Genomic DNA, 8,418 nt, shown 5'->3' on the forward strand with positions numbered 1-8,418 from the left:
GGACATATACCCCTGCCTACATATACTGGGGCATATACCCCTGCCTACATATACTGTGGACATATACCCCCTGGCTGCATATACTGGGGACATATACCCCCTGGCTACATATACTGGGACATATACCCCCTGGCTACATATACTGGGACATATACTCCTGCCTACATATACTGGGACATATACCTCTGCCTACATATACTGTGGACATATACCCTTGCCTACATATACTGGGCACATATATCCCTGGCTACATATACTGGGGACATATACCTCTGGCTACATATACTGGGCACATATATCCCTGGGGACACTGGCTGTTTCTCATTATGTGCATTTACTGGTGAAAATCTGTCTCTTATTATGTGCATTTGCTGGTGAAAAGCTGTCTCTTATGTGCATTTACTGGTGAAAAGCTGTCTCTTATTATGTGCATTTGCTGGTTAAAAGCGGTCTCTTATTATGTGTATTTACTGGTGAAAAGCGGTCTCTTGTTATGTGCATTTACTGGTGAAAAGCTGTCTCTTATGTGCATTTACTGGTGAAAATCTGACACCTCCGGGTGGCTCTGCCGCATACACACTGGCAGCAGCGCATAGCGTGTGACATTGTGCACCGCCACCAGCGTGTATGCGGCAGAGCCACCCAGAGGACAGACGGACACCATGTGGAGGCTGACACAGGAAAGGTAATGTGTAAATGCACACATTGGGGGGCACATTTATACAATTTATACATTAGGGGGCAGCGGCAGGGCAGATACAGCGGACTCAGCCGATTCCCTGAAGATTTAATGCTGTATATGGCAGCTCGACAAATGCAGATGCAGATCTCTCACTAATCAGATTCGCTTACAGATAAATTTGTCTCTTTGTTGAATCTGCCCGTAAGCTACTGATGTATGGCTACCTTAAGTTTAATGTAGCAAATATTCAATACTATGAGCACATTAGGTAAGTCCTCATATACATGGAGTTGGTAAACTTGGTCAGTGATTGACCAATCATAAATGAAAGTGTGTATCAAGCCTTCCTTGTTCACATTAGGCAAGGCATATGGCCGTGCGTTCGGGACACACGCGCACCCAATCACACGCTGCAGATCCTATTAATTACAGTGAATGGAATCAGCAAGGTACTTTGGAAAATATGCATTCAGCAGTGCGATAGCGCATCACACTGCTGCGCAGTGCGCAGTCTGACCGTCAGAAGGGATCCATCTGAAAATGGCGCCTGAGAATAATGGCGCACGGTGTTGCCGCTAATCCGTTTGCCGCTTATCGCTATTTAACGTTAAAGCCTTATTGTTATTTACCGTTAACACACAGAACCCTCTCTGTACCTATCCCTAACCCCTAAACCCCCCTAGTGGTGCCTAACCCTAACCACCCCCCTGGTGGTGCCTAACTCTAAAACCCCCCTGGTGGTGCCTAACCCTAAGACCCCCCCTGGTGGTGCCTAACCCTAAGACCCCCCCGGTTGGTGCCTAACCCTCAGAGCCCCTTGGTGGTGCCTAACCCTAAGACCCACCTGGTGGTGCCTAATCCTAACCAGCCCCCTGGTGGTGCCTAACCCTAAGACCCCCCCAGTGGTGCCTAACCCTAACCACCCCCCTGGTGGTGCCTAACCCTAACCATCCCCATGGTGGTGCCTAACCCTAAGACCCCCCCAGTGGTGCCTAACCCTAACCTTGACAGTGTTACATTAAATCCATTCACCGTTTTGCAGTTAAATAATGTCTGCAGTTTGGCTTATGTAGGGCGCTATTGATATATAACGTTACTGTGGGCAATAACGTCTGCTGTTTTGCAAATTAACAGCACTATTGATAAATAACGTTAGTGTGTGCCGGTTTTCTTCTTTTTTCCCTGTGCGCCATTATTATGCAGTACTAACGATAAATAGGGATAAGCGTATCTTTTTAATGCGGCGCCATTTTTATGCATAGGCGCTGTGCGCCATTATTCACTGATCCGGTCAGAAGTGCTCTCTATGCACTTCTGATGTTCTTGCAGATCGCATATTATACTTGCTGCTAAAATGTGCACGGCAGCGCGTATGGTGTGAATAAGGCCTAAGGGCTTGTTTACACTGAGCGTTTTCGATTTTTCTATTAAGCGCTGGTGATTTTAGATAAAAGCGCTTGTGCAATGATTTCCTATGAGAGTGTTTTTATTAAAATCACAAATGCGCCACATGTACCATTTTCTGAGCGCTTTAGCTCAATGGAAGGTATATGGAAATCGCAAAGCGCTTGAAAAAGTATAGTGATTTCCTGAGTGCTTTTATGAATAAATAGATTGTATTTATTCATTTCCGGGTTAAACAATTCACTTCCTGACTGACGTCAAGAAGTGAAAAAAATCACCACTGAGCAAAAGAGCTTAGAAAAGCGTTTCTCTATGCAAAAAGCGTTGGGAAAAGCACTGTAATAAAAATCACAGTATAAATCGGCTGACAGCACTTGCGATAGCTCTGGCGATTTGTAGTGTGAACGAGGCCTTAAGCCTTGTACACGCTTTCTATTATAATTGGCCAATCACTGACCAATATTACCACCTCCATGTAGTATAAGTTCCCCTACAGAATTTGCTCATAGTATTCAATATCTGTTGACTCTCATACATGAAAATTGGTCACTGAAATTGGTCAGTGATTGGTCAATTGTAGTTGAAAGTATGTACCAGGCTTAAATCACATGCAAAAACATCAATAATACATTTCTATGTGCTGTCCTTGATTTTAGGAAGCATCTCTGATTCAGCAATGCAATTTTTCATTGACAATGATTGCTACTGTGAAAAAAAAGGGACACAATTATAATGCGAAAATACTTATTGTTTGAAAAATGGAATGTTTATACATTACCTGTCCCGTGTCACGGTGTCCTGCCCATTTCCCTCAGCCCCATATATGCCATCAGCATGTGTGATGGAAGAGCGGTGGATTGGGATGCTGGATGGGCACTGCGACACAGGACAGGTAATGAATAAATGCACACTAGGGAACAGCGGCAAGGCTGCACACTGGGTCGATTTCCAAAAGATTTTAGCATGAAATTGATTGGGAATCGGCCTGTGGTGTATGGGCAGCTGATGGATCTCTCTCTGATCAGAGAGCGATCTATCCCTTGGTCAAATCTGCCCATCACCGCTTGATGTATGGACACCTTAAAGAGGACCTGTAACTTTAAAAACCTCTCCTGGGTGTACTTACCATGGGAGGAAAGCCTCTGGATCCTATTGAGGCTTCCCCATCCTCCTCCATCCCACGTTCGCAGTGCTAGCGGTCCTTGAACAGCAGCCATGTAAATATTTACCTTCCCAGCTCCAGCTCAGTAGCGGCTCTATGCTCGGGGTCATTCGGAAATAGCCAATGCCAATCGGATCTGCTCTACTGCACAGGCGCAATTCGCTTGCACAGTAGAGTGTTCCCGATCAGGATCGGCTATTTCCACCCGATCCCGAGCAGAGAGCCGCTACTGCGCCTTCACTGGGGAATATTGCCACAGCCGACTTTCCTTGTGGTTTCGGGGGCCCAGTGCAGCCACTGTGGGATGGAGGACAGGGAAAGCCTCGATAGGATCCAGACACTTCCCCCTCCCGAAGTACCCCCCCTCCCCCGGGGACATTTTTTAAGTTGGGGCTCATTTCCACTGGTGCGGCGTGCGTCTGCGAGACACGCGCTGTCACTGAGCGGGTGAGCGGGATCGCAGGCGAATCCCATGAGCCGTGCCATGCACGGCTATGGGATTCGCAGCCTCCGCAGCTAATTCTGTGGCCAGTAGCGGCCGAATCGCTACTTTGAGCATTTCGCCGGCGGCGCCAGTCTCCCCTATGGCAGAGTTTCCCCAGGCGATTGATGTGCGGGGAAACTCTGCGGAATCGCGGTGGTTTCCGCGATAGTGGAGACGAGCCCTTACAGGTTCTGTGTGTGTGATATCCCAGCTGCAGCCTCTCTATTGTCACGGCTGCCATTGAAATGTGAGCTGCAGCAAAGAGAACATTGTCTATACAAGGTTTCCTTAGCCATCCAATGTAGCCTCTGCAATGCTGAGAAATGCTCCTGCAGCCAGCCACTAGTGATGGGTCGTAGTGTTGTCCAGATCATGAACGATTCGGATCTTTGATCCGAATCTATTTTGTGAGTCGAATCATCCGAATCATCAAAATGAGTGATTCGGATTGCAAAAGGGGCGGGGCACGGAGCGACACGCCCCCTCTCAGCGGGCAGCGGGGTCCTGGAAGCAGAGCTGATATGGATCGCTCTGTTGGATGGGAGCCAGCCTTGCAGGGAGACAGGTAGATGAGAGAGAGGGGACATCGGTGCCACTGCCAGATATGTGTAGAGCACACATACTGGCTGCAATGCGCTGCACATTACATGCTGTCTTTCCAATTTGTTCACTGTTCACAACTACAGAACACTTTTGGCTCAGCACAGCTCAGTAACTTTGCAGGCACTGTGATTGCAGCGCAATATGATCCTCCTAAACAGCTGCACTTATCTTCTGGGAATGCTTTCTTTCACTGTGCGACGTTTGCATGCAAAGTACACAGATGAGCATATAGGTGAAATATATGTAAAGAATATGATTGCAGCATGTGGGTATCAGGGCCGGATTTACAGCTCAGGAGCCTATAGGCACATAAGGTCTGGCGCCCTAAACTCCGCCCCTTAACACAGGCCACACCCCCAAACCACAACTCCTTTTATTACATAAAATCACACAAGGTAATGTAGATATTACCGAACACAAGTAGAGAATACCAACAATGCAGATATCACCAACAGAATGTAGAATTTAGCAAATCTAGGCTGATATTGCTAAAAACAAGCAGATAATACAACTGTAATCCAGATAATAATCCTGCAACAGAGGCAGAGATTACAAAGTGCACCCCACATAAGCAATACTCCAGAGGCTTCTCACATCCTCCTTCAGACTACTGCCGCTGTCATTCTCTTGAAAATCATGTTCCCACCTCTCTTCATGCACAAACGTGGTCGTGCTGCATCTGCGCAGTAGCACAGAGCTGCTCGTGGACAAGCAGCTACGGCTTAGTTACTGCACAGGTTTGAGTGTACTTGTACAAGCATGACGAGGTGTGTGGCAGCATAACCTATCAGACATGCTCCACTCAGATACAGCAACAGTGGGGGCCAGGAGGACAGAAGCCTCCACAGGATCTGAATGCTTCCCTCTTCTTAAATATGTGTTTCTTTTTATTTAAAATAGTGCCTTGGGTAAACATTAAGTACACATGTAAAAACGTAAGGTGCCCTTACACTATTAATCTGCTGAAGCTGCACTAACATACTGCTTGATTGTAATTTTGATCAATTTCTAGTTGAAATAAACTGACAATAGCAATCGGGCAGGACAGTTCCTTGCTGGTAGATTGAGAACAGGCCTGTGACACATCTTCCCTCCTAATGCTGGTCTTCCTGGGGCTTCATGCAGAGTATTAGCAAAGCGGAGCGGTCTCGTTCACCTCTCCTCTGTGCTGCCATCATCTCCTGCTCCACAGGGTGAGCCCGTGAACTGGCATGGTATGTGAGTGCATACATGCTGCCGTGTCATTAGAAGACAGAAGCACACAGGAATGAACATGCAGGCTGAAAAGGTGAGCAAAGCCCTTCACTGTGCTAATACTCTGCAGAAGATTATGCTCAGAACAAAATAATGATGATAATGATAACAGTCTGTTAGGACATTAGCGTATGACTACGATAGGATTAGACAGTGATCTACTCTGAGTACAGTCAGAGACATGACTATGTACTCTGTAAAGTGATGCAGAAGATGCCAGTGCTATATAAATACATAATAATTATATGTTAGGACATTTCACTATCAGTATGGTAGAATTAGAGTGTGAGCTCCTCTGAGGACAGTCAGTGACATGGCTATGTACTCTGTGCAGTGCTGCAGAAGATGTCAGTGCTATATAAATACATAATAATAATAATAATATGGTAGGACATTAGACTATGACTATAGTAGGATTCGATTGTGAGCTCCTCTGAGGACATTCAGTGACATGGCTATGTACTCTGTACAGTGCTGCAGAAGATGTCAGTGCTATATAAATACATAATAATAATAATATGGTAGGACATTAGACTATGACTATGGTAGGATTAGATTGTGAGCTCCTCTGAGGACAGTCAGTGACATGACTATGTACTCTGTAAAGTGCTGCGGGAGATGTCAGTGCTGTATAAATACATAATAATAATATGGTAGGACATTAGACTATGACTACGGTAGGAATACATTGTGAGCTCCTCTGAGGACAGTCAGGGACACGATTATGTACTCTGTAATGTGCTGCAGAAGATGTCAGTGCTATATAAATACATAATAATAATATAGGAGGAAATCAGACTATGACTATGGTAGGATTAGAGTGTGAGCTCCTCTGAGGACAGTCAGTGACATGGCTATGTACTCTGTAAAGTGCTGCAGAAGATGTCAGTGCTATATAAATACATGATAATAATAATAATAATATAGGAGGACATCAAACTATGACTATGGTAGGATTAGATTGTGAGCTCCTCTGAGGACATTATCATAGCTTGTGTGATAGACAGTTGGTTACTCTCTTTCCAGCCAGCTTGGACCCATGTCTCTTGTCTGTCTGAACTACAAAGTTTTTAGTACCTCTCACTGTGCTTCACTCTGTTCTAGTCCTCCATCTCTTCCTGTGCAGTCATGGTCAGCTACATGTGCCCTCCTCCTCAGGATGATACAGTAGCACAGTGGTCTGGCAGTCTCTGTCCGCTGACCTGGCTCAAGACAGTCCAGACCTCTCTCTCTCTGGCAGTGTCTGTCAGTCACAGTCACAGGACTCAGCGCAATGAGACTCACAATCTGCAGAGTCTGTGAATCTCCTCTCCCCTTTCCCGCCAGATACTGAACCTAGTACAGGGATATGTCAGGCGTGACAGGATGCGTGCGTGTCACTTTACTGAGCCGAAGGGAAGAACATTTTTTCAAATACCTGCCACTCGTGCATTCTGCATTTAGTGCCAGCCTGCTCTTCTCATCCTTGCACAGTCACACTCAACCCCATCCTCTTCCAACAGGAAGAAGCCGGGTTCTTTCTCCAATGCGGAGCCGGCTTCCTGCAGCGTTGCCTAGCAACGTTAACGCTACAAGCAGGTTTTGTCTGTATCTCTTAGATGAAAGTGCGGGCTGCGGCATGTGACACGGAGGGCGCCGCTGACCGGGACACGGGGACAGAAACTTCAGGATGGCGGGTGGGCGGCGATCAGAACTGAGGAACATGCGCCCCATGGAGCTGCACTTCTCCAGCCTCTGGTTCAGGCACTACTAACGGCGCTCTTCTCTCTGCACAGAGAGAGAGACAAGGGGAGTCAGGGGACACTTTGGGCGGCTACTGACCCGCCTTTTACAAACATGCCGCCTGTAGGCACGTGCCTAGAGTGCCTAATGTTAAATCCGGCCCTGGTGGGTATTGTGTGCAAACAAACATTTCTGCTCTCTGCTCGTCTCTCCTCCCTTCTCTGTCCACTCCCTGCCCTCTCTCCATCTTCTCCCCTTCTCTGCGTGCCCACCCTCCCTCCCCTTCTCCTGTCCTGCTAGTCATTTCACCCCTGAATGCTTCGGTAGTAAAATGATCCGAGATTCGGATCAAAGATCCGGATCTCTTCAATGATCCGATTCGAATCATCCGGATCATTGAAAAGATCCGAACTTCCCATCTCTAATGGGTCGTTCGCGAACCAGCCGGCTCTTTGCTGCGAACGACAAGAGCCGGTTCTCAGTTTTAAAAGAGCCGATGCCTCAGCCGCCCCACACAGCTCTGCTTTGCTGTGTAAAAAAGGGCGCTGAGGCATGCTGGGAGATGTAGTCATCCTCGTGCAGCTTGTAGGAGTGTATGCGGCAGAGCAGAGCAGTAGCAGGAGGGATTGCCCGAGCGAGAGAAGCAGTCTGGAGTTGTCATGGAGACGGGGGCGGGGCTTTTACTCCGATTCTGAGTGGCGTCTAGTGATATTTAATGAAGAGCCGATTGAGAGCCGTAAGAGCCGGCTCTTTAATGGGAGCCGATTCAGAAGAGCCGATTCTCCAAGAAGAGCCAGAATTCCCATCACTACTGCTTTGCTCTGTAATAAAGGGCACTGAGGCATGCTGGGAGATGAAGTCCTCCTCTTTCAGCTTGTAGGAGTGTATGGGGCGGAGCAGAGCAGTAGCAGGAGGGATTGCCCCAGTCAGATAAGCAGTGTGGAGTTGTCATGGAGACAGGGGTGGGGCTTTTAATCCGATTCTGAGTGGTGTCTAGTGATATTTAAGGAAGAGCCGATTCAGAGCCGTAAGAGCCGGCTCTTTAATGGGAGCCGATTCAGAAGAGCCGATTCTCTGAGAAGAGCCAGAATTCCCATCACTATCAGC

This window comes from Hyperolius riggenbachi, chromosome 7, assembly GCF_040937935.1.
Source record: "Hyperolius riggenbachi isolate aHypRig1 chromosome 7, aHypRig1.pri, whole genome shotgun sequence".
NCBI classification, from domain to species: domain Eukaryota; kingdom Metazoa; phylum Chordata; class Amphibia; order Anura; family Hyperoliidae; genus Hyperolius; species Hyperolius riggenbachi.